Source organism: Dromiciops gliroides, chromosome 4 (genome assembly GCF_019393635.1).
Source record: "Dromiciops gliroides isolate mDroGli1 chromosome 4, mDroGli1.pri, whole genome shotgun sequence".
In the NCBI taxonomy this organism is placed as follows: domain Eukaryota; kingdom Metazoa; phylum Chordata; class Mammalia; order Microbiotheria; family Microbiotheriidae; genus Dromiciops; species Dromiciops gliroides.
Window position 1 is genome coordinate 180481435 of NC_057864.1, and position 18521 is coordinate 180499955.

At 37.2% G+C, this 18521-nt stretch overlaps 1 protein-coding gene across 6 annotated transcripts in view; it reads left to right on the plus strand.

Annotated features, from left to right (window-relative positions):
• LOC122755696 (signal transducer and activator of transcription 5B) overlaps positions 1 to 18521 on the plus strand; it is a 73905-nt gene that overhangs the window by 33145 nt on the left and 22239 nt on the right. The gene's annotated exons all lie outside the window — the stretch shown is intronic.

An 18521-nucleotide genomic window follows, 5' to 3' on the forward strand; every position in this document is an offset into this window, starting at 1 on the left:
TCCCTAAGTAGGTTTCTATTGAAAAAGACTAATGTTCTTGTCCTACCCACCCCCTTTCCCTATATTTTTCTGAGTGGAATGTGCTTTTAGCTCCATCTGACCTGAAAAATTTATATAGCATTCCCTCTGAAGTACCCCATAGGGCAACTTCAAGGTTCAAGAGACCCTGGAACTCTTCCTAAAACTATAGCTTCTGAGGTCCCATCAGTGAGCTTTCCATTAACAATAGACCAGTAGATCCAATTAGTACTTACTAAGATGGCTTAATAAAACAATGCCCCATAAACCTGAGCCTTTATCTCTCATACATACTGTGTCAGTGGGAAGAGTGGACAGCAACTTCAGAGACAGTGGTAGTGAGGCACACATCTGGGGAAAGTATGTGCCAAAGCATCTCCCAACTCTGGAGCTGTAGGGCCTTGGGAGACCTTATTTCTTTGGGAAGACCTCAGTGTGGCTCAACTCTTAAGTGCCAGGCTAGCACTCTGAGCCCATGATCCCACTTACTTTTCTGCTGCCAGGGGTCATGGTCCTCGAAGCTGCTTCCAGCAACAATTTATTGTTTCTATAACTATATGTCTGCTGTATGTGTGCGCGCGCATGCGCACATGTGGTTTCTTCTTGAACTGTTCCTCAAATCCCACAAACTGACTCCAACTTCTTGTTAGGATATCTCTTTTTGACCAAATAGCTTTGTTTTTAAAGTCCACAGCTGAAGTGGGGAGGGAAAGGAGAGGAATTCTCTTCCCCCCTCCTTCACAGGCAGACTCCCCCAAACTTCTTGCCCTGCTTTTTTATATATGCCCAAGGGGTATGACAGATACTGCCAGTCACTCATTAGACAGTTCCTGTGTGTTGTCGTTTTCCTTCATCTAGTAGCCAAGACTCTATATTTTTCTCAAGGTGATTAAGGAACTTCTCCCCTTGTTATTGGGGCTGTAAGAAAGCTCCTTGACATTTCCTTTACATTAGAAATAAGGAGAGTACACCCGCATCTCCTGGTTGGCAACCCTGAACCTTGTCGACCCTCTAAAGAGGGGCTAACCAGCTCTTACAAAAATATTGCGCCCTCCCCATGTAACTAGAGATTGGGAATATTGGCATTACCATTCTCATCAAAATATCATCTTTTTCAGATAAGTGTCTTCTGAAGACTTTATTATAATAAAACCCAAGCTCGTTCTTATGTTGTTTGTTTCTTTTTGTTTTGTTCCACATTCAGTCTAATTATTCCTCCCAGTCTCACTGCTTGGTAACAGACAGTGCTCAGTGATTTTATTGATTCCAGTTGAGTCAAATAAGACTTGTATTGCACAGACTCAGGGCCTCACACTTGCTTTGTTTTTCTTTGGAGCTTTACTGGAAACTAAAAACTGTTGCATACTCTTCAGAAGCAGGAGGGGAAGTTGGCAAGAACTAACTACTTTCTGTTTGGTCTCTCAGAGGCAGCTGACCTTTGGGAAGGAAATCGCTACTCTTTGCTTCTTCCTGTAATAGTTCATACTGTGAAAGGACATACACAGGACTGTTCTATCATGATCTTGGCTGGCATCTTGGGGCATAAGTCATTAGTTAAGTGATGGGAGTCTTTCAATGCATCTTGCCTCTGTTTTTTGGAGAGTTTTTTTTTTTTTGGTAAGCCATTTGGGGTTAAGTGACTTGCCCAGGGTCACACAGCTAGTAAGTGTTAAGTGTCTGAGGCCAGATCTGAACTCGGGTCCTCTCGACTCCAGGGCTGGTGCTCCATCCACTGTGCCACCTAGCTGCCCCTTGCCTCTGTTTTAAAGAGCATGCACCCTACCCTTTGACCCAGCAATCCCACTTTTAGGTCTTTTGCCCAAAGAAATCATGGAAGGGGGAAAGGGACCCACATGTACAAAAATATTTATAGCTGCTCTTTACCGTGGTAGCAAGGAATTGGAAGTTGAGGGGGTGCCCATCAATTGGGGAATGGCTGGACAAGTTGTGGTATATGAATACAATGGAATACTATTGTGCTGTAAGAAATGATGAGCAGGAAGAGTTCAGAGAAACCTGGAGGGTCTTGCGTAGGCTAATGATGAGTGAGATGAGCAGAACCAGAAGAACATTGTACACAGTATCATCAACATTGAGTGTTGACCTACTGTGATGGACTATATTCTTCTCACCAATGCAATGGTACAGAAGAGTTCCAGGGAACTCATGATAGAAGAGGATCTCCAAATCCAAGAAAAAAAAAGAAAGAAAGAACTGTGGAGTATAGATGCTGATTGAACCATATTATTTCTTTTGTTTTGGGTGCTGTTGGTTTTTTTTTTTCTTTCTATTTTGAGGTTTTGCATCACTGCTCTGATTCTTTCTCTTGTAACAGGATTAATGCAGAAAAAGGATTAATGTTATTATGTGTATATATATATATTTATACGTATATGTATAGAGATATATAGATATAACCTATATCAGATTACCTGCTGTCTAGGGGAGGGGGGAGGGAGGGGTGGGAGGGAGAAAAATCTGAAATTGTAAAGCATGTATAAACAAAAGTTGAGAACTATCTTTACATGTAATGGAAAAAATAAAATACCTCATATATTAAAAAAAATAATAATAATAAAAAATAAAGAGCATGCACCTAAGTTCAAAGTTCCAAGTGAGGAGCTGGTCGAGAAAAAGCAAGAGAAAATCTGCTGCCCAGGAATTAGTTTATCATAGCAAATGTAATTAATTACATTTATCAAATGACACATGTTATTTTTCTGTTGCCTAGATTAATTTGCTCATAACCTTTTTATTCTTCCTAAGGTGAAAAAATTTCTTGAACATAAATATTTTTACTTGAGTTTTTCTCACTTTCTTAAACCTAAATACTTTTAAAAAAGTTCTTTTTTCTCCCAAAGCCCTAAGACAATAATGTCATTTTAAAAAGATTGGTGGTCAAAAAAAAAAAGATTGTTGGTCCTATTTAATTTGTCTTTTCTTTTTCTTACTAGAGTTAGCTTCCTTGACATATTACTTTCTCCATGACATCCTTTTACCCCAGTAGAACTTATTTCACTTAAACATAAGTAGAAAGATGCACCTTGCACAGTATGGTCTTTTATGAGCTATATCAATAAACTTGAAAGTCACTTAACCTTGTTTGCCTAAGTTTCATCATCAGAAAACCACTCTAGTATCTTTGCCAAGAAAACACAAATGGGTTCTTGAAGAGTTGGAAATGACTGAAAAACAACAGCTATCTATAATTATGGCAGCTATACACAATGATAAAGTGGAACAGTAATTAACAGTAACATTGAATAGATAGCACATCTCTGTATAGGGAACATTCTTCCAAATAGTATGTTCTTTTATGTTTGACAGTTAGCCCTATTGACTTTCCTAGCCTCTCAACAGTGCCACTGTTAGGTTTATGTCATGAGAATACCCCACACCCTTCTATCCCAGTTAATGTAACTTACAACATGCTCTATACTCTGATACCTTTGTCAGGTAAGAATGCATCTTTGAGTTATACAATCAGTCAGTCAAAGGTATAAGCTTAGTTCTGAAGATGTCCTTAATTTGGGGAGGAAGAAATGTTTTGAACCATTGGATAATATCAGATGATGACACTGAGGAAATATATTGGGATTTGTTGAAAGAATTAGACAGGCTTCTGGGCTGATGTACATCAGAGAAAATATTGAGGAAAAAGTTCCTCTGCCTTTAGGAGGTAAATTCCTTGCATCTACTATGCTGTACCAGAGGACATCTAGAGGGTGTGGAAAGTGAGTCCCCAGCAGAAATATTACACTCCTACCCACTACCCTCTGCAATTGAACTGATGATACCTTGTGAACTTTGAAAGATGGGAAAATATAAAGTTCCCTGTCCTCTGCAATGTCTACCAAAGATGGTAGCAGTGTGGTTGATAACAGAATATGCATTGGGACTGCCTGAGGATGAAGTAGATGTACCAAGGAAAGGTAACTTCAGGATTCTACAAAGGTACTGACCCTTGGAGCCTAGTAGCCATCCATACTTAGGAGAACTCCATGAAGGGAAAAATGGATTTCTAGTAATCAAGACCTGTGACTTTACCTTTTGATTGCATGAACTCTCTTAAGGTTGAGCCCACTCTCCCCAGGACTTTGTGTATATAAAGGGAGGTTATACCCACAGTTTGGGAGGATATTTCTGTAACAACTATCCTGTTATACTACCTTAGTAAATGCCCCTTTCTAAAAGCTAATTAAGTTTGGCTAACTGATAATCAATGAAGCTCTTATCTGATGATATTAGTAGTAACCCTCCCTGTAGGGATACAGTATTGCACTTATAGGAGTTAGGGAAAGTAACTCTGGAGGAGGATATGTATGTATATGTGTGTGTATGTCTATACACATATGTGTATATGTATATATACATACACATATATATCATACCTATATACACACACATAGGATTCTTGGGTTTGTTTTTTTTGAGCTTAGAATAAATTTTAAAATACTCTTTTAAGTATGATGATTCTTATTTTTAAGATTAGGATTTTCTTTAATCTCTCCCAAGATATCTGTATGATACTCTGCTGTGGTCATTTGGTCTGAAATATTCATATTTCCTGGCTCCTGAATGTATTTAAATTGCTAAAGGCCATTTAGAAAATATTGGAACCACATCAGTACCTTGGTTTTAGGGTTAAGATCTTGGCCCCAGATAGATTGGTAACATTTAGAATTGAAGAATATAAAGTAGCTGGCTTATTCTTTAGAGTTCAAAATTGATTGGGTTTGGAATCAAAATCTAGCTTTTTTTGTGATGGAGTCAACAACTAATTTTTCAAAGACCCAATAAAGTTCAACTCATGTTATTCTAGACTTTCAGCAAGCCGAGGCCAGAGGGAGTGTGTGTGTGTGTGTGTGTGTGTGTGTGTGTGTGTGTGTAAATAGGGTATTAATCAGGACTAATGAGGAGAGAATATATATTATATATATTCTATAACTGGCAAAAATCTTTTAGTTATCTTTATTTCCACATGAAATTAGTTAAACCCCTGTAAATTAATCCCTCTGCTCAGCCATACAGTGCGAAATGAAAATGAAAAATTAATCTGAACATGTAATACTTCTTGTTTTTAAATAGTAAGTCTCTCAGATCCTATTTTTTCTTTGTCTTCCAAGCCTCCTTAAGCAAGAAGCATCATTAGTTCAAACTCTGCTAATTCAGAACATTCAATTTTTCAATCTGGGGTGAACTAAAATTTATGTTTATCTTAAAAAAAAGTTATACTAAATAAAATTATGTGTAAATAATATTTGAGTCCAAAATAATTTTAAAGGATTTAAATAAAATAACTCCTAAAGGTTATTTTAGGAATGACAACTCATTTGACAGATGAGGGAACTGAAGCAAACAGAATTAAGTGACTTGCCCAGGGTCACACAGCTAGTGTCTAAGGTCAGATATGAACTCAGGAAGAAGAGTATTCCTGACTCCAGGTCTGCCACTCTATCCACTGGGCCACCTAGCTGCCCCTATTAGGATAGTAGCCAACTCTAAAATGCCATAATTTGGATAGAAACATACATTTCTGTCTTTTTAATATTGGGTTCTTTATGTGTTTCAGGATAGTTGGCTTCTGTGATTTAAAATTACTGATTACCCATTATTATCTACTTAATGCCTATCTCTGGGCTTTGACTTAGTACAGCCTTCAAAGCAGATTTTACTCAGCCAAAATATAATACTGTAGTTCTCAGTGGCAAAGGGAAAGTTGGTGGATAGATGTGAACCACCTTGTTAATCAGTTCTATCTATTTTTTGTTTTTACTACAGAGTTTTGGGGAGGAGATTAACCTTCATCTAAGTAGCTCCCGAAAATTATAGCAGATGTAATGGCTGAAGAAACTTTTTGTCAGACCAGCAACTGAAAGAAAAAAACAAACATCACAAACTTTGTGTATGAGCCACTTTCGAAGATAGTTTAATCTTGAATGACAATGTAAAATGGGTAGGGATACAAATGTCCACTTGAAATTTTGAAGTGAACAAAGAATTCTGAGAAAGTTTCAGGCTTCCAGAAAATGTTATAAGACTATGTGGAAGCCTGAAATTATATTTAGCTCTTTTTCCCATAATGCAGATGCTCATTATTTGTGAGCTACTGCAAATGTTTTTAGCTCATTGCAAAATGATATTGATGTAGCTTCTTCAGAAACGGGTTGTTCCATTTACTTGCTGAATTAGGTACCTAAAGCAGTATATGTATTCATACTTCAGGGCATTGTGACATGAAGACTGGTTTGTGTTATGGGCATCCTGCTAGAAGCAGCAAAAAGCCTAATAAATCCAGATGCTGATACACTCCCAGGGACAATTTCACAATGAGAAATAGACCTCTGTATTTTCATTATTTCTGAAGTGCTTTATAGTTGACCAAAGCATCTTATATTCAAGTGGAATTTTTTTAACTGGTGATATAGACTTGATTTTTATATTGTGCAAACTGATCTTCCCTTTTTACTTCTTAGAGTGGCACTTATTTGTAGTTATTCTCTATATGTGTGTATATGTATATATATGTGTGTATACACACACACACACCCGTTGCCTCCCTTTAGAATGTAAGCTCTGTGAGAGTAGCAATTGGGTCACTCTTGTTGTTTTTATCCCCAGTGTTGAGCATAATGCCTGGCATATAATAGGTGGTTAATATATTCTTGTTGATCGATTGTGACTTACAGATTTTTGAGTGATTGGTTTCCCAGAATATAATTACCTCAGGGTTACCTTTGAATTTTTTTTCCTTGTTCTCTTGTTTGTGAGCCAACATTTAAATTCTTCCTCCTACTCTCATTTTTCATTAGTCTAATATCATTTGGGGCATTGCCTTTTTGACAGCTCAGATTCTGGTGTTTTAGAAACATTGTTACAAATGAAAGGTGGCCCTGGTATTTACCCATCTGTTGACTTTATACATTTAACCTAACATTTAAAGTAATATTAGGCCAGATTTCATATGAATAGTGAATTCATCTTTTATTACTATTGAATATTTACAGGTTCCTCAAAGTCCTCACTACTAGGTAGCTAGAACCACTGTTGCTTTCCTCAGTAAGACAATTAAAAACATCCTCTGCCTTCTGTACTTGAACAAAAACTAAGCCAATGTCTCTAGTAATTATGGTTACATGATTCTTTAGTTGCTTTTTTCAGATTTGAACCAATAATAAAGCTTCTCTCTCATCCATGAGCTGTCTACCAACTAATACTGAACATCATGTATTCCTAGCATTGGTCAGCTTCTCAACTTTAATTTTGTCATTATATTTATTAGTGAAGTTTATTTTAAGATTTCTGACAAATCACCTAAGAGTTCGTGAGAGTGAAATTTTTTTAAATTGAGATTTGATTTTCTCTAACTAGTTGTCAGATAGATTTGCATTTGTAAGAAAATAGAAAAATTAACATCATCAGATCCCCCCCCCCCTTTCCTGATTGCATATGACTCCTGATTAAAAGATTCTTGTAGTATCCTTCTGGATAAGATGAAGAATTGGAAGCTCATTAGCTTCCAAAATTTGTAGCTGGTTGAGTGATTATATTGAAAGAGTGTTGCTTCAACTTAGTTCAATTCCACAAGCCTTCCCCCCCCCAAAAAATATAGCATGTGATGTTCTAGGCACTTGATTTGAACGTGGGCATAGTCATAATAGTAGTTTACATTTATATAGCACTTCATTTTACAAAATGCTTTCCTCCCAATGACCTTATTGGGGAGTTGGCTGGTGCAGTGAGTAGAGCGCCAGGCCAGGAGTCAGGAGGACATTCATTCAAATGTAGCCTTAGGTATTTACTAGCCCAGCAACACTGGGCAAGTTATTTAACCCTGTTTGCTTCAGTTTCCTCATCAGTCAAATGAGCTGGAGAAGGAAATGGCAAACCACTCCAGTATCTTTGCCAAGAAAACCCCAAATAGGGTCACAGAGAGTTGGACAGAACTAAAATAACTCAACAACAATGACCCTACAGGGTAGATTGTGAAATTAATACTTATTTTACAGATGAGAAGACTGAGGTTCAGGGGACCATAGTCAGCCACACAACTAGTATGTGATAAAGCTAATATTTGAACCCAAGTCTTCTAACTCCAAATTTCTTTCTACTGACTAAGGGTATCAAAAAGGCTAAAATAGTTTCAGGATTCATGCATAAATGCATAGTATCTAGAACGTGGACAATAGTAGTCTCACTGGTCAAACTTTATTTGGTTGTAATATTGTGTTCATCAATTCATTTCTAGACACTACATTTTAAAATTGGAATGGACAAACTGTAATTCTTCCAGAGAACAGCCAATAGCTGGCACAGAAGAGGTGTCCAATAAATACTTGTTGACTGATTGACTTGAAACCATGTGAACATGAATAATTTGAAAGGAACTGGTAATATTTCGCTTATAGAAAAGAAGACCTAGTAGGGACATAATTGTTTTTATAATAATCATAGACCTGGAAGGAAACTTAAACATCTCCTCTAACCTACTTACTTTACATAGGAGGTAACTGAGACACAAAATTAATGATTTACCCGGAGTCACACAGCTGGTTAATAGTAGTGCCAAGACTAGAACTCCAGGTCTCCTGATTTTCAGCTCAATGAGTTTTCCACTCCACAATAATGATTTGAAGATAGGCTGCATATTCTTCACCCTTGATTCAGGTCTCTCTAATAGGTCAACTTTTGCCTTATATTGCTGGGGCCCAGGCCTCCACACAACTTCCCATAGTTCTGTGCCTTGCCTCTGCACAAATAACTCTCCTTCCCCCACCCTTCTTGCTCTTCTTTATGGACTGTCTTGATTGCTTGTGGGTGTTTTTTTTTTTTTTTAAGTGAGGCAGTTGGGGTTAAGTGACTTGCCCAGGGTCACACAGCTAGTAAGTGTTAAGTGTCTGAGATCGGATTTGAACTCAGGTACTCCTGACTCCAGGGCCAGTGCTCTATCCACTGCGCCACCTAGCTGCCCCAGATTGCTTGTGTTTTAATCCACTGGCCTACTGTGATATCTGGGACATAGTAAATTATTTTTATTTTTATTTTTTTTGCAGGACAATGAGGGTTAAGTGATTTGCCCAGGGTTACACAGCTAGCAAGTGTCAAGTGTCTGAGACTGGATTTGAACTCAGGTGCTCCTGAATCCAGGGCTGGAGCTTTATCCACTGCATCACCTAGCTGCCCCCTGTAAATGATTATTAAATGTTTTCTCTATATATCTATCTATTCTGTATAGTTCCAGAAGATAAAATTAAATCCATTGGTCAGAATTTACTAAGAGTAAGATTTTGGATTTCTTTCTGATAATTACAGTGGCCCCTAAATGATATGTAGCCCTTGTTGAGGCCATCAGTTTCCACCACTAGAAGTGTTCAAATAGATATTATTAGGGGTAGTAAAATCCTCTCCAGTAGTGACAGGAGATTTTAATGCCTCTTTCACTCAGTTTTGGACAAATCTAACTGAAAGATAAATAAAAGGGAAAATTCAGAATTTAATAAATTGTTGTAGGAACTAGAGCTAAAAGACTTATGACATCTTCTAAATGGGACTGCCAAAGAATATACGTATTTCTCAATACCATATAGAACTTTTGCAAGAATAGACCATGCACTGGGGCACCGAGATATTGCAAACAAATAAAAAAGGTAGAAAGAGTAAACACATCCTTTATAGGCTATAAAGCAATAAAAATAAAAATCAATTCAGAGAGTACAATCAAAAGACAACCAAACAATGAAATCTTAAACTATGTCTGGGTCAAAGAACAAATCATAGAAATAATAATTATGTTAATGAAAATGTTAATGATAAAATAACATATCAAAATTTCTGAGATGCAACTAAAATAACCCTCAGGGGAAAATTCTCTCTCTAAAAACATACATTAAATGTGCATATGTGTTTACATGTTGTCACCCCCAATTAGGATGCTCATTCAGAGGAGAGACTGTCTTTTCACTTTCTTTGTGTCCCCATTGTTTAGCACAGTACTTGACACATAGTCAGCAACTAATTAATGCTTAATGCCTGACTGGCCCCTACAAGGGGTAGGTGTTGAGACTAGATGACCTCGAAGGTCCTTTCCTATTTTAAGATTCCCTTACTCTGTGCCCAAAGAGCTCATTTGAACAAACATACTGGTTTAGAGGGTTCGGTATTATGGTAAGGTCTTGTTTTGCCATTTTTAAAGCTTATACAGTATGCTACAAGGTGGGATGTTTCATTTTCATTTACAGTTGAGAAGACAGAGGCTTATAGTGCTATACAGACTCACATCTGGTTTCTCTTTTGGAACCTTCATCTATAAACGTCCTTTTGCAAATAAAGTAGATTTTTAAAAGTGGAGTTGCCATTCTCTTTCCAAGATCTGTTCAGGGTATATCAAAATCAAATTGAATAGGGGGCAGCTAGGTAGAGCAGTGGATAAAGCACCGGCCCTGGATTCAGGAGGATCTGAGTTCAAATCCGTCCTCAGACACTTGACATTTATTAGCTGTGTGACCCAGGGCTCACTGCCCTGACCAAAAAGAAAAATCAAATTGAAGGGTATGAGGAGAGGAAGAAAGTACTGTTTGTGTGGAATGGATATGATAAGGTTGGAGGTGGTGGGAAAGAATAACAACATTTATATAGCATGTGCCAATGTGCCAGGTACTGTGTTAAATAAGCACCTTAAAATTATTATCTCATATGATCCTCACAGATCACCCTGGGAGGTAGGTGGTACTATTATCTCCATTTTACAGATGAAGAAACCAAGGCAAAAAGAAATTATATGACTTGTCCAGGGTCACACAGCTAGTGAATGTCTGAGGCTGGATTTGAAGTCAGGACTTCCTAACTTTAGGCCCTAGGCTCTATCTATTGTCCCACCTGGCTAGCGCTAAGGAAGTTACAATCAGAAGTTTCTAAGTCTTTTATAGAATTTTCCCAAGGATCCTTATTTCAGACACTGACCTGTTATTTCTAGGACTTGGGCTTAAAGACTAGGGGATGGGGCAGCTAGGTGGCACAGTGGATAAAGCACTGGCCCTGGATTAAGGAGGACCTCAGAAACTTAACACTTACTAGCTGTTTGACCCTGGGCAAGTCACCTAACCCTCATTGCCCCACCAAAAAAAAAAAAAAAAGACGGGAACATTTAAAATGTTTTAGGTTGAATGACTGACTTTGGTAGAAATAAATCTTTGGGGGCAGCTAGGTGGTGCAGTGGATAGAGCACTGGCCCTGGAGTCAGGAGTACCTGAGTTCAAATCCGGCCTCAGACACTTAATACTTACTAGCTGTGTGACCCTGGGCAAGTCACTTAACCCCAATTGCCTCACTTAAAAAAAAAAAAAAGAAATCCTTGAATACTTTTTTAAAATCTTCTAACCTAGGACTGCTTTTCTTCTACCATGCCCTGTAGCCCTAACTTCCCATTTTAAACAGTAACAAGTCAGTGTTTTAAAATTCTTATGAACTTTTACACTGTCTATGTCAATAGCCATTGATCATGACACTGACCACAAGACTCTGTCCTTGGGCAAGTCACTTAACCCCAGTTGCCTCACCAAAAAAAAACCAACCCCAAAACAAAAAACTTTAGAGAGCTTAATTTTAACTGCTTAATAATACTTATAATTTCTTGTTTGGATTGGGGTGGTGTGGGGCATGCAATCCAGACCTGAGATATTATTAGTTTTGGGAATTCTGGATCTAGAAACTCCCTTCATAATTATAGATATACAATGAGATTGTAACCTTACAGTCTTAGAGAATCACTTGATACACTGAGAGGGCAAGTGATTTTCCCATGATTACATAGCTTGTGCATGTGAAAGACAAGGCTTAAACCCAAGTCTTCCTGACTTCAAGGCCAGCCACCTCCCCTTTACGCCACTCTGCCCTTCTGGGTGTGTCTGTGTATGTATCATGATTGTTCTGACATTTTAATCAACAAGTCCTTAGGGTCCCATTTTGCTAGGGCCTCATTACCTGTCTGATAGATGCCTTGAATTATTTAGGAAAAGCATGATATTATGCATCTGAAGAAATAGTGCTGTCCTAAGTTCTTTGGAATTAAGACTACTGAGAGTGTTGCTTAAGGGAGTTCAGACTATACTCCTTGGGCTAAAAAGTAAGAATGTGAATCCATTTCCCAGTCTTATACAGAAGCCACTGTGATGATTTACCAAAGATACAAACCACTTCCCTTGTCACAACGTCATACATTGAAGATGGGACTGCTTGTAAGTAAGCAGAAGAAAACTTGTATTGGGGACAAATGTACAGTCATTGCTTATGCAGAGTATTATGCTCTGGTTTTGATAAATACTCTAGAGTAAAAGATTGGGATCCAGCTGTTCAATTACATTGGCATCATTGCTTCTATCTAATCATTGAATTGTCCTAATTATACATGTTAAGAGTTTTGAGATCTGGAAAAGTAACATTTAGATTTGAAGCTTTAGAGGGGCAGCTAGGTGGTGTAGTGGATAAAGCACCAGCCCTGGATTCAGGAGGACCTGAGTTCAAATCTGATCTCAGACACTTGACACTTACTAGCTGTGTGACCCTGGGCAAGTCACTTAACCCTCATTGTCCTACACACAAAAAAAAGATTTGGAGCTTTGTCACTACTGTTTAAAATGGACTTTCTTGCTGTATGAGTGATTTTTTTTGTCATATCTGTTAGTCATTTCATTTTTAATAAATGTATTATTATTCATATGAACCTGTGATCTCACTAATTTTGGAGTTCTCACCAGTGATAGAGATTGCAACCCCTTTATGCCTTGCTAATCCTGGTAGATTCTTGTCATATCCGGGGCTAAATTCACCACAGGGGACCAATAAAACACACTGGAGGCTTTCCTAACTTTCTTGCTTTTTTCTGATACTGTAAGGTTGATTTTTTTTTAATGCCAGCTTGTAAAAAAAAGTTTCAATATTGCCGTTTCATTCAGGGTTTCTAATTAGTAAGCAAATTCATTTATAGCTAAAGCAAGACTTTTTTGGCAGCATTATTTAGTGATTCAGAATAAGGCAGCTATTGCAAAAATTATTGCAAACATAAAGAAAAAAGACAACATGTGCAGAAGATGCATAACAACTAATTAAATAAATATGTAACATAATTACCATAACACCATATTATATCATAATAAATGTTACATATAACATTATATACAACTAATAAAAATAACTAGATACATAAATATGTTATTATAATAAGAACTATACAACCGTGGCTATTTTGGTTTATGTTAACAGCATAATAATGATATACAGAACAACTATTTGATCTCACGTATAAGTCAATAAATATATTAACAGTGATTTAAGTATGAATTTAAGAGTATTTTAGAACATACTTGATATAAGATGTCTTGCTTTAGAGCCATAGTAAAATAATAATAAATCTTGACTTGGAAAGCATACATTCTACTACATGATAAAATTAAGAACTAACATAAAACATTCATGCATTTTAGTAGATTTATTACAATGTTTTACATAATTGCACATGTATAGCCTATATCTGATTGCTTACTGCTTCAGGGAGAGGGGAGGGAAGGAAGGAAAAATGTGGAACTCAAAATTTTAAATAGAAATGTTTATTATTTTAAAAAATGAATTATTACAAAACATAATCCTAGATATTTACCATGGCTCAGATGACTCTGTCCCAAATATTAGGACTATAGGTTTAGAATGCAAAAATCATGACTGTCCAGTCCATTTAATGGTTGAGGAAACTGAGACCAAGGCTGGGTAGTAAACAGCTTACTCAAGGTCACATAAGTAATAAGCGTAAGAAGCAGAATTTGTACCAGAATTCCTTTCAGATATAATTTTATTACCATACTCTTGATTCATAGGGCCTATATTGATACAAAAAGGTTGTTTTACGCTGTTGTTGTGCAGTCATTTTTTAGTCATGTCTGACTCTTCATGACCCCATTTGGGGTTTTCTTGGCAGAGATCTGGAGGGATTTGCCATTTCCATCTCCAGCCCATTTTATAGATGAGGAAACTGAGGCAAACAGTTAAGTGACTTGCCCAGGGTCACACAGCTTATTAGCTCAGACACTTATTAGAGTTTGAGCCTAGATTTGAACTCAGGAAGATGAATCTTCCTGACTCCAGAATGGGCATTCTATCCACTGCACCACCTAGCTGCCCCAACAATAGATTAACATAGGTTTATTTGAGTTAGAAAAAATATGATTATAGATGAAACATTATAGTTTGTTTAAATTGTACCACCAATTCAGTAGGGAGCTTTTGAGTAGAAAAAAAATGAATGACATGATCTGAAAGGTGCATTATAGAAATTACTTTGGAGGTGGTGTGAAAGACAAAAGAATTTGGAAGAGACTGATGGATGATCTCTCAGAAATGTTACCCAGGAGTCTGTTATGGTAATCCAAGTGAAATGTGTTGAGGGCCTGGGATAGGTAAACAAAAGACTAAGAGAACAGTTCCTTCCAGGAGGAGAAGAAAAGGTAGTTGCTAAAGGGACCATTGTAAATATGCAGGGAATTCACCAACAACTTAGATTTTTAAGACATGCCGAACTAAGGTAGTTAAATGAAGTACATTTATAAAAAGCATGGCCTTCTTCCATAAGAGTGCCCAGATTGCTAAATCTCAGAATGTGCTGAGGCTGGCCAGGAAAATGAAAGGTAAATTAAGGATAAAAGAGTCTTTTAAAGCTATTTGGAAAAAGAAGGTACAAAGAAAGGATGAAACCATTACTTATGGTAGTTGGGACAGTGATAACCCACCAGAAAGAGAAGTAGAGCTGTTCAGCTTGCATTTTGATTGGCTTTGTTATGTCTTGGTCTCCTGTCAAGGAGATGGTCTTTAGACTAAAAAGGGCAAAATGAAAATGGCTAATAGAGAAATTGATTCCCCTCACAGGTAAGATGGGTGGTACCTGCTACCTTGATTGAGTTCAAGCCGGTTGACTCAAAGGAACTACTCTGACCTTTGATGCTGAAAGAACTGGTAGTGATATTTGAAAGATTGCTAAAAATGAGAGATATTACAGGTTTGAAGAGGGACAAGTGTGTCAGTTTTCTTTTTTTAAGTTTTAAATAATAATTTTTCCCCCCAGTGACATTTAAGCACAATTTTTAACATCAATTAAAAAAAATGAGTTCCAAATTTTCTCCCTCCCCCCATCAATTTTCCACAAAAGAACAGAGAATGGAGCCTCCAAACTATACCCCTAATGAACTTGATTTCAATTTCTGGGAAAATTCTAGAATATATTATTAAGAACGTAGTGAATAGCTAGAAAAGGAAGTAATGATCACAAAGAGGCAGTATGGCTTCATCAAGAACAAGTCGTACCAAACTTAACTTATTTCCTTTTTTTGATGGAGTTACTAAACTGGTCAATCAGGAAGATGTTGTAGAAAGTTTACCTAGATTTTTAACAATTCATTTGACAAATTATCTTAGACTTTTATTGTAGAGAAGATGGAGAAGGATGGGCAAAATGATAGTACAGTTAAATGTATTATCATATACTTGGTATAATTCCAATCTGGCTCAAAGAATAGCCATTAATGGCTTAATGTCAACATGGACATTATTCTTTGCCCTACTCTTTTTTTTTGTCCTTTCTTTCTCTTTCTCTTTTTCTTTCTCTCTCCCTTTCCCTCCCTCCTCCTCCTTCTTCCTTCCTTCATTTCTTTTTTGAGGTGGTCAAGGTTAAGTGACTTGTCCAGGGTCACATAACTCAGGTCCTCCTAACTCCAGGGCCTGTGCTCTATTTACTGTGCCACCTACTTGCCCCTTTTGCCCTACTCTCTTTAATCTTTTTATTAATGATTTGGATAGAGGCATATATGGAATACTTAATGAATTTTTAGATGACATATCTGTGAGGAATACTTAATACACTGGATGCCAGAATCAAGATTCAAAAAGAATGTTACAGGCTAGACAGAAAAATTGATCAGATCAAATAATCTAACATTAGTAGGGATAAATATAAAGTTGTAAACTTGTGTTCAAAAACATTCCCAAGTACAAGATGGGTGAGTTATGGCTAGAGAGTAGTTCATCTGAAAAAAGATTTGGAAATTTTAATGAACCACAAAAGTGAATGTAAGTCAGCAGTTCAGTATGGCATCCATGAAAGCTAATGCAATCTTGAGCTGCATTGAGAGCCAGAAATAAAGAAGTGATAGTCCTGCTATTCTCTGTTCTTGTCAGTCCACATATGGAGTGTTGTGTTCAGGTCTGGGTGCCACATTTTAGGAATATTGAGAAGATCTAGTTTATCTAGAGAAGGGCAACTGAGCTGGTGGCAGGGTTCAAGTTCATTCCATAAAAGATCGATGGGGGTGGGCAGCTAGGTGGCGCAGGGCATAGAGCACCGGACCTTGATTCAAAAGGACCTGAGTTCAAATTCGGCCTCAGACACTTGACACTTACTAGCTGTGTGACCCTGGGCAAGTCATTTAACCCCCACTGCCCCACAAAAACAAACAAACAAACAAAGATCAATGGAAGGGATTTGGGGCTTTTAGCCTAGGAAATAAAAACACAGGGAACATATGATAGCTATCTTCAAGGGCTGTATTTGGAAGAGAGGTTAGACTTGTTCTCTTTGGTTTAGAGGACAGAACTAAGAATAATGTATAATAGTTACAAAGAAGTAAAGTTAGGCTTGAGGTAGGGGAAAACACCTTCACAATGAAGGCTATCCAAAGTGGGCTGCCCCTGGAGATAGTGGTTTTTCCTTTACTTGAGATCTTTAAACAAAGATAGAGAAGCGGCTAGGTGGTGCAGTGGATAGTGCACTGGCCTTGGAGTCAGGAGGACCTGAGTTCAAATCCGGCCTCAGCCACTTAACCCTTACTAGCTGTGTGACCCTGGGCAAGTCACTTAACCCCAATTGCCTCACTAAAAAAAAAATAATAATAATAAAGATAGGATGAATACTTGGATTGGATGTGTTGTAGAGGGAATCCTATTTTAAGTATGGTTTGACTTGATGGCTTGTGAAGTCTCTTCTGCCTCTGAAATTATGTGATCTTCCATCATTTTCCATTGTGTTTTGAGGTTCCCAAATCCAGGATGTAAGTTCTCTTGATCCAAAACCATGACATTCAGTAAAATATTTTCCAGATGTGTGGTTGAATAATAAACTGGGTTAAGCACACTTCTTCTGGAGGATCTATCTTTCTCTGATTTGGTCCTTTCTTCTACCAGCTAAAATATTGCACTTGCTATATAGGTGATTTTATTGTAAGCTCAATCAAGAAAGCACCAAATAAAGTATACTACTCAAATGTTGCTCTGCAACATTGTACAACCCCAAAATAGACACTGGCATCCACCCTACTTCTCGCTGTTGGCTAACTGACCTGCCCCATAAATAGCTCAGTGTTATGTGATCGGATAACTACAACTTTAGAAAAGTAAAGTTTGTTTCCTGACACATGGGTGTACTCTCTGTAGTATTTAAGAAATATAGAGCAGATACTCCAGATGCTAGCTATAGTAGATCACTTTCCTTAGAGTCCCTGCTGTAGGGCTACCTGAGGTCCTTTTTACTCTTTGATAACTAGATCCCCTTGGGTGGGCTCCAAAACAAATAGATCTGCCTTATGTAAAATTCCATTCTGTAGTAAATGGGGGTGTAGTGAGATTGCATATGAGCTTTTGTACAGGGAAGTGATTTGGTTTATGATGACTGGGATTTATGCTTTCTGGTGATATTGTGATAGAGACTGTGACTACCTGGGCAAACAAAGGGTTCGTCCTAATGTTTTGGTGAAGTAGAACATTTTCTAAAATTGAAAACATCTTTTTTTAAAAAATCATATTTTCTTTTTTCCCCAATTACATGTGAAAACAATTTGTAACATTCGTTTTTTAAAATTTTAAGTACCAAATTCTCTCCCTCCTTCTCTTTCCCCCTCCCAGAGACAATAAACAATTTTATATTGGACAATACATGTGCAATCAAGCAAAATGTATAAAATGGAAAACATCTTAAAGAATGAAATTAAATCTGCTCACCTTTGATTCAGTATGAGTTTTCTTGATGTCCTCCCTGACTTTAATTGGAATGTGCTGGTAAAGATAATAGATTTTAAACTATTGTAATGTAGCTGAGCTTCAGAAATGTCATGGCATTAGACAATGAAGTTAAATCATGGAGTTTTTCCCCAAAATTTATGCTTTTCATATGCACAGTATATTACTGTACTGTGAAGGTTAGCAGGTTATATAATATTTTGTTAGACACCAGACATCAGACATTTTCACCCTTCCTCTTCTTGAGTTTGCTTTAAAGTAATTCTTTATTACATTCACTAAAATCATAGGACCCCCAACTTCTACGGTTGTTTACTATTTCCCTTTATAATATTGTCACTTTATTTTGGCAGCATTGAGGGGATGAACTGAAAGAGTAGCTATTAAATAGTGGATATTAAAGATTGTTCTATGCACTATACTAATGATACTTTTGTTCTTGGGATTTCCTAGAT